Genomic DNA, 9,271 nt, shown 5'->3' with positions numbered 1-9,271 from the left:
AGCAATGTGGCAAGCAGTATCGCTGAAGCCCAAATTGTAATACATATTGGGAACCACATATAGAGGTTAGAAAGTAAATACAATGGAACATATTTTTACTATCATATAATGAATACAAATCAAATATTCTATACCTATGTGCTGTATAACTTACACTATTTGGCCTAATGGGCTCTTGGAGTAAAGAAAGCACACAGTAATTGATGAGAACACATGGACACAGAGAGGGGAACAGCACACACTAGGGGGTATGAGGGTGGAGGGTGGAAGGAGAGAGAGGATCAGGAAAAATAACTAATGGGTACTAGGCTTAATACCTGGGTGATGAAATAATCTGTACAATAAACCCCAATGACACAAGTTAACCTGTGTAACAAGCCTGCACATGTACCCCTAAACTTAAAATAAAAGTTTTTAAAAAGTAGTAAATTAGTAAAAAAGAAAAAAAATAATTTTTAAAATAAGCTGAGAAGTGTTTTGTTTCAGATGTGAAATAAGATTATTTTTTATAATATATTTTGTGCCTCAAGTTTTACAGAAGTAGTTGAGAAATACATATTAGAAAAAGTATGTTAAGATATAAGTTAAAAAATTAAAATTCAGACTTCATGAGTCACCAAAGTTTTCCACATTAATGTGTGAAGTCTGGAAAATAGATTAGTTATGGCAGACTTCTATTGGTATTGCCCATAAGTATTCTATGCCTGGCATGGATTAAAAACTTAATGAAAAATGTCATTTTATACATGTCAGTTTGTAAGTGCTAAAATTTTAAAGAAATATAGGTAGTTATATTAGTCAGGGTTCTCTAGAGAGACAGAACTAATAGAGAGACAGATATATATATAAAATATATATATAGACATAATATATATGTGTGTATAATTCTGTCTCTCTAGAGAATGGTGTGACTTAAACACACATATAATATATATGTGTGTGTATGCGTGTGTGTGTGTGTGTGTGTGTGTATCAGTCTCTCTATTCTGTCTCTCTAGAGAACCCTGACTAATATATATATATTGTCATGAGTATTTTCTCATGACTTGATAAACCCCATATATGTGTGTGTGTGTGTATATATATATATACACACACACACACACACACACACACACACACACATATATGGGGTTTATCAAGTCACACCATCACAAGGTCCCACATTAGGCCACATGCAAGCTGAGGAGAAAGGACAGCCAGACCAAGTCCCAAAACTGAAGAACTTGGAGTTTGATGTTCAAGCGCAGGAAGCATCCAGCATGGGAGAAAGATATAGACCGGGAGGCTAAGTCAGTCTTGTCTTTTCATGTTTTTCTGGTTGCTTGGTACTCTCGCTGCACTGGCAGCTAATTATGGTGCCCACCCAGATTAAGGGTGAATCTACCTTACCCAACCAGTTGACTCAGATGTTAATCTCCTTTGGCAACACTCTAACAGACACACCCAGAATCGTTACTTTGCATCCTTCAATCCACTCAAGTTGACACTCAGTATCAACCATCACAAGTCCACCCCTTGTCAACTTGAACCCATAACATCACCTGAGATCATACACACTCTTCAAATAAAGACAATAATAAATCATAATTATGCCAAAGATAATATAACTATCCTTCATACAACTGGAAATGTACCAATCCCCAACTGAAATACTATTAAATAAAGTTAACAATATTTAGATGCTGGTATGAAGTCAATAAATATCATGTCACATGATAAAGGAAATAAAATGAAGATTTTTCTTAGTACAAGTATATACATGCACAAACATATTTTTAACAGAAGTAGGAGAAAATACTCATGACAATTACAGTTCTCATTTCTGCAGCTAGTCACGTGGTCATAGCTGATAGAGCTGATATTGATGACTACTTTCTTCTACGACACATTCTATATTCCCTTTGTCTTCAGCAATCACCTCAGCCGCTGGAGTTTTTTTTTTTTTCTGCTGAAGGACCCAAACTTTCATTCCTGAATGGTCTGAGCCATTTGTAGTCCTGCCTGGATTGGGCTGTTGTAGTTTCCCATTTACCTTAATCACAGAGTATGGTAATACTAAGAGATGCCCTAACAGATCTCCTGTATTCCATGCATACTCTTCCCTACCTCCGTTGTGGAGTAGTAGACTGATTTCATCTCGATAGTCCAGGTCAATCACCCCAGCCAACACTGTAACTCCCTTCTTAGACTGTTGACTTAAAAGTAGGAGGGGCCCAAAGTGTCAGGTGGCAATCTCAACTTCCAGTTTTATGGAATCTTTGTCGTGTCTTCTGGTGGCAGCATTACTACCTCTGGAACTAAGACCTCTAGGCCAGCAGAACATAATGTCGTGGGAACAGGAAGCAAAAAATTTTGCTAATGGATCACTAGGAATGATAGTGAGTGGTGTCACTGCCACTTTCACCCCTTAATTCCTGGACCCGTGAATTTTGGCTAGAAAGAAACAATACCATATATTGACCATTGATTGAGAGCATACATGGCCTTCTGGAGAACTTTGCCCTAGGCCTGCAAAATATTGTCACCTAGTTGGCATTGTAATTGTGACTTCAAAAAGCCATTCTGCCATTCTATCAATCCAGCTGCTTCAGGATGTAGGGAACATGGTAAGATCAGTGAATTCCACGAGCATGAGCTCACTGCTGCACTTCTTTAGCCATAAAGTGAGTGCCTTCATCAGAGGCAATGCTGAGTGGAATACCATGATGGTGGATAAGGCGTTCTGTGAGTCCACGGATGGTAGTCTTGGCAGAAGCATTGCATGCAGAATAGGCAAATCCACAGTAAGTGTCTATTCCAGTGAGGACAAACCTCTGCCCTTTCCATGATGGAAGTGGTTCAATATAATCAACCTGCCACCAGGTAGCTGGCTGACCACCCTGAGGAATGGTGTCATATCAAGGGCTCAATGTTGGTCTCTGCTGCTGGCAAATTGGACACTCAGCAGTGGCAGTAGCCAGGTCAGCCTTGGTGAGTAAAAGTTCATGTTGCTGAGCACGTGCATAACGTCCATCCCTGCCACCATGGCCACTTTGTTCATGGNAGCCATTCTGCCATTCTATCAATCCAGCTGCTTCAGGATGTAGGGAACATGGTAAGATCAGTGAATTCCACGAGCATGAGCTCACTGCTGCACTTCTTTAGCCATAAAGTGAGTGCCTTCATCAGAGGCAATGCTGAGTGGAATACCATGATGGTGGATAAGGCGTTCTGTGAGTCCACGGATGGTAGTCTTGGCAGAAGCATTGCATGCAGAATAGGCAAATCCACAGTAAGTGTCTATTCCAGTGAGGACAAACCTCTGCCCTTTCCATGATGGAAGTGGTTCAATATAATCAACCTGCCACCAGGTAGCTGGCTGACCACCCTGAGGAATGGTGTCATATCAAGGGCTCAATGTTGGTCTCTGCTGCTGGCAAATTGGACACTCAGCAGTGGCAGTAGCCAGGTCAGCCTTGGTGAGTAAAAGTTCATGTTGCTGAGCACGTGCATAACGTCCATCCCTGCCACCATGGCCACTTTGTTCATGGGCCCATTAGGGGAGGACAGGGGTGCCTGGGGAAAGAGGCTAAGTGATGTCCACAGAATAGGTCTTCCTTTCCACTTGATTATTAATATCTTTCTCTGATGAGGTCACCTGTTGGTGAGCACTCACATGAGATACAAATATCTTCAGTTTTTGACCACTCAGAAAGGTCCTTCCACATACTTCTTCCCCAAATTTCTTTGCCACCAATTTTCCAATCATGCTTCTTCCAAGTTCCTGACCATCCAGCCAAACCAGTAGCTACAGCCCCTGAATCAGTATTCAATCGCATATCTGGCTATTTCTCCTTCCATGCAAAGTGCACAACCAGGTGCGCTGCTCGAAGTTCTGCCCACTGGGAGGATTCCCCTTCACTGCTGTCCTTCAGGGATGTCCTAGAAAGGGGCTGTAGTGCTGCATCTGTCCACTTTCGGATGATGCCTGCATATCGTGCAGAACCATCTGTGAATTTTGGGCCCTAGTCTTCTACTCCTCTGTCAACTGATCATGGGGAACTCCCCATGAGCCCATCAGTGCAGGCTGGGGGACAGAAGGCAGGGTGGCAGGAGTGGAGACCGTGGGTATTTGAGCCACTTTCTCATGTAACTTACTTGTGCCTTCAGAACCCACTTAAGCCGGATCACATATAGACCACTTCCATTTGATGATGGAATAATGCTGCTCATGACCCACTTTATGGCTAGATGGGTCAGAAAGCACCCAGTTCACAATAGGCAGTTCAGTGCCTAGTGGCAATATGGCATAGTGACTTAACAACACATAGTCAAATGTTCAGTTTCCACCAAAGCCCAGTAACAAACCAAGAGCTGTCTCTTAAAGGGAGAGTAGTTATCTGCAGAAGATGGCAGGGCCTTGCTCCAAAATCCTAGAGGCCTTCACAGTGATTCACCTATGGCGGCCTGCCAAAGCTCAAAACAGCATCCCTATCTGCCACTGACACCTCGGGCACCATTGGATCTGCTGGATCATATGGTCCAAGTGGCAAAGCAGCATGTACAGCAGCCTAGATCTGTTGCAGAGACTTCTCCTGTTCTGGAACCTGCTCAAAACTGGCAGCCTTTCAGGTCACTAAATCAATGGGCCAGAGTAACACACCCAAATGAGGCATGTGTTGCCTCCAAAATCCAAATAGGCCCACTAGACTTTGTGCCTTTTTCTTGGTTGTAGGAAAGGCCAAATGCAGCAACTTATCCACCTCAGAAGAAATATCTCATCAGGACTCATGCCACTAGACCACTAGAAATTTTACTGAGTTAGAAATTCCCTGAATTTTCATTGAATTCATCTCCCATCCTCAGGCATGCAAATGTCTCACCAATAAGTCCAGTGTGTTTGCTACTTCTTGCTCACTGGATCCAATCAGCATGTCACCTATGGCCCCCATTAGGGCCAGTGTTATTTCTTGAGGAAGCAAAAAGTGATCAAGGTCTCTCCGAATAAGATTATGACACAAAGTCAGGGAATTCATATACCCCCGAGGTAGGACAGTAAATGTATATTTCTGGCCTTGCCAGCTGAAGGCTTATTGCTTCTAGTGGGCCTTATGGATAGGAATGGAGAAAAAGGCCCCATTTGCCAAGTCAATAGCTGGATACCCAGAGATGTGTTAAATTGCTCAAGCAATGAAACCACATCTGGTATAGCAGCTGCAATTGGAGTCACCACTTTGTTAAGCTCATGATAATCCACCATCATTCTCTAAGATCCATCTGTTTTCTGCACAGGCCAAATGGGAGAGTTGAATGGGGATGTGGTGGAAATCATCACCCCTGCATCTTTCAAGTCCTTGATGACGGCACTAATATCCACAACCCCTCCAGGGATGCGATATTGTTTTTGATTTACTATTGTTCTAGATATAGGCAGCTCTAATGGCTTCCACTTAGCCTTTCCCACCATAGCAGCCCTCACCCTACCAGTCAGAGAGCCAATTTGGGGGTATTGCCATCTGCTAAGTATGTCTATGCCAATTATGCATTCTGACACTGGGAAAATGACCACAGAATGAATCCAGGAACAGACTGGACCCACTGTAAGTCAAACTTGAGCTAAAAATCCATTAATTACCTGACCTCCATAAGCCTCTACTTTAACTGGAGGAGCACAATGACGTTTTGGGTCCCCTGGAATCAACGTCAGCTCAGAGCCAGTGTCCAGTAGTCTCTGAAATGTCTGACCATTTCCCCTTCCACAATGCAGTTACCCTGGTAAAATGTTGGGGGTTTCCTTGTGGAAGGATGGGAGAAAGAGTCACTGCACAAATTGTTGGTAATGTAGAGGTCTCTTTCCTCAAAGGAACCCGGCCTCCCCTTCATTCAAGGCTTTCTGTGTCTGTAAACTGACTCAAGTCTGAAAATTGATTGAGGGGCCATGATACTCTGTTTTTATAATTCAAATTAACCTTTAATCCATTTGACCTAGCAGTTTTCTGCTTGCATAAGCCTCCTATTAATTTCACTTCTAGGAACACTGTGATTTATTAGCCAATGCCAGAGCTCTATGTAAATCATATCATTCTGATTGCTGCTTTTCCTCTGCTGTCTATTACAGTAGCTATACTCACCTTGCCTTTGATGGTTGAGTGCCACCACTTGGCCCTGCCACCTCAGGATCCAATTATTCCCATTGTATTTAAATTTTGTAGTTGAGTGACTGTGGTTTCCACAGTTAGATCTGACATACAAAGAAGAGCAATTACAGGACTCTTCAAAGACGCAAGTGCTGCCTTCACAAATTTATTTCACAAGGCATTGGTCATGAGTATATCTTTTGGACCCTCCTAGTTGGAATGAGTAGGTCTGAAGGAACTAATCCATTCCACCATCCCAATCACCCAAGCCTTTGGATCCCTTCCTCTACATTAAACCAAGGGAGATCAGGCATTTCCAGCTCACTCACAGTGGGCCATCTATTTTTCTGTTTGTTTGTTTTTTGAAGCAAAGTTTCACTCTTGTCACCCAGGCTAGAGTGCAATGGTGTGATTTTGGCTCACTGCAACCTCCGCCTCCTGAGTTCAAGCAATTTTCCTACCTCAGCCTCCCAAGTAGCTGGAATTACAGGTGCCCACCACCATGCTCAGCTAAGTTTTTTTGTATTTTTAGTAGAGATGGGGTTTCACTATGTTGTCCAGGCTGGTCTCAAACTCCTGACCTTGTAATCTGCCCACCTCAGCCTCCCAAAGTGCTGGGATTACAGGTGTGAGCCACCATGCCCAGACACAGCCATCTTTCAATCCATGTTTCAGCTAACCAAGCAAATAAACCATTTTTAACTCCTCAAGGTGAAACATTAAATGTAGAGTCCCTACTTAGTGGGCCCAAATAAATAAATCCAGCCTGATCCAACTCTATGTTTCTTCCACCATTATTCTACATCCTTAATATCAATTCCCATGCCTGTTCTTCAAATTTCTGCTTATATAAATTGGAAAACTCGAGCAGTTCTTTTTGAGTGTAGCATACTTCCTCATGGGTCACAGTCTCAACCTCACCTCTAGAGGTCAACTGGGACGTTAGTCTAATTATAGGTCTAGAAGCAAACAAGGATATTGGGGATGGCTCCTTAGGAGAATCAACATGATCTTGTCTGGCAACTGCCTCAGGGGAGGCCATCACTGTTGTTTCAGGCAGTGCATGGTTTATCTTCTCAGATAAAGGTGGAAAGGCTGATGGCAGTGTGGGTCAGGGAGGGGATGTTACCTCTATTGGAGATGGGGAAGTTGTTTCTTCTGATAAAAAAGGTTTATCAGAGTTTAGAAACTCAGTGACCCCCAACTTCATCAGAGTCCTCCCACATATCCCCATTCCAAGTTGCAGGGTAGGGTCCCATTCTTTTCCAATCAATGCTCTCACTTCAATAGTAGATACCTGACGAGGCTGTGCATGCCCCTTTCATTACAGGTCGGCCACTCTCATGGTAAGAGCTTGTGTCTGTTTTTGCACAATTTCAGATAAGACTCTCACTCAGGGCAATCTTAGCAGATTTGAGGCTCAGTATCTGCTTCTGTAGCAGGAATTAGAATGTCTGAGTTCATTATTTTAACTTATCACTTTGTCCACTGAACTTAGGAACAACCAACCAGCTTCATTATGTCCTTGGTTCACCACATATGGTAAAAGGTAGTACACGTAGAGTTACTAAACTTCTTGCCTCTCTTTAGCAGTGTATCAGAAGTATCACATGCATTTATTTTGCATAACTCTCTAAACAGTTCACATCAAGGACTATTAGCGTGCTCCATCCTATTAGAAGTAGAGTCCTTAGCATTTTTGGAGTCTAATCATATTAAGTAGCCAACTCCAGAAACCCTAGTACCAATGAAAGACCTTCATCCTTAATATTCTGCTCCTCTAGAACCACTCCTGGTACCAAAATCTGTATTAGTCAGGGTCCTCTAGAGACACAAGTAATAATAACAATTATATATATATATATATATATATGATATATATAAAAGAGAGTTTATTTAAAGTATTAACTCACAAGATCACAAGGTCCCACAATAGGCCGTCAGCAAGCTGAGGTGCAAGGAGAGCCAGTCCAAGTCCCCAAACTGAAAAACTGAGTCTGATGTTTGAGGCCAGGAAGCACCAAGCACAGGAGAAACATGTAGGCTGGGAGGCTAAGCCAGTCTAGTTTTTTCATGTTTTTCTGCCTGCTTTATATTCTAGCTGTGCTGGCAGCTGATTAGATGGTGCCTACCCAGATTAAGGGTGGGTCTGCCTTTCCTAGACCACTGACTCAAATGTTAATCTCCTTTGACAACACCCTCAATGACATGCCCAGGATCGATTCTTTGCATCCTTCAATCGAATGAAGTTGACACTCGGTGCTAACCATCACAGTAGTCACAACATTTAAGTTATCATGCAGTATTTCTGACTCTATTACCCTTAGTGTTTTCAATGATTGCCAGTAATTAAAACTTAATCTCCACTTATTGACGTGTCAATCCAGCTGAATTCAGATTCCGCATCCTGTCTTAACCTTGTATTATTTGGCCATTTCAGAATGAAAGATGGAAAAGATGGGCATTCATTATTTTTAAAAGAAAATTACCCCAAAAGCTTAGAATTAGGCCATTTTAAAATATGGAGAGATCAAATTGTCTATTCTTACTTCAGAAATGAGAAAATTGAGACCTGTGAAGTTTAAGTGACATTAAAAAAATAAAATGCATATGTACTCTGAGAACAAGGATTTTCTTTCATTTTAAAAGGCTGTTTTCTTAAGATATTTTATTATTTGGATTTAGCTTCAAAAGACATTAACTCCTTTTAATGAAAAGAAAAGTAGCTTTATATTTAGACTGGTTTATTTTCATCCACATAATCTGTCAGCATATCAACAGTTGTTTCAGAAATTTAGATACTTTGATTATGCATTGTTTACATTTTCTTTCATTGATAAAAATAAAACATAGTGTACAGTGATATTTTAATTGCAGTAATGGCCCAAAGATTCTAAAAAGAAAAAATATAACAGAAGCTCTTTTTACTTAACAGGAGAAAACTAAGCTGTGCTGTTGCACCTGCTTGTAGGAATTTATTGAAAGAAATGGAATTAGAGATATCTGCCCTTTTTATTAAATCAGCTTAATAGTTCTTAGCACCACCTGCTACTACATTGTATAATTAATCTTAGGGTACTAGATTTTCTCCAGATGTTCAGCTTTCTGTTTTGTTTGGGGTTGTGCCTTTTTTTTTTTTTTTTTTTTTTTTT

Source organism: Rhinopithecus bieti, unplaced genomic scaffold, assembly GCF_001698545.2.
Source record: "Rhinopithecus bieti isolate Rb0 unplaced genomic scaffold, ASM169854v2 scaffold_4698, whole genome shotgun sequence".
NCBI classification, from domain to species: domain Eukaryota; kingdom Metazoa; phylum Chordata; class Mammalia; order Primates; family Cercopithecidae; genus Rhinopithecus; species Rhinopithecus bieti.
The sequence above is the reverse complement of the archived record's forward strand: the minus strand, read 5'-3'. Positions refer to the sequence as shown.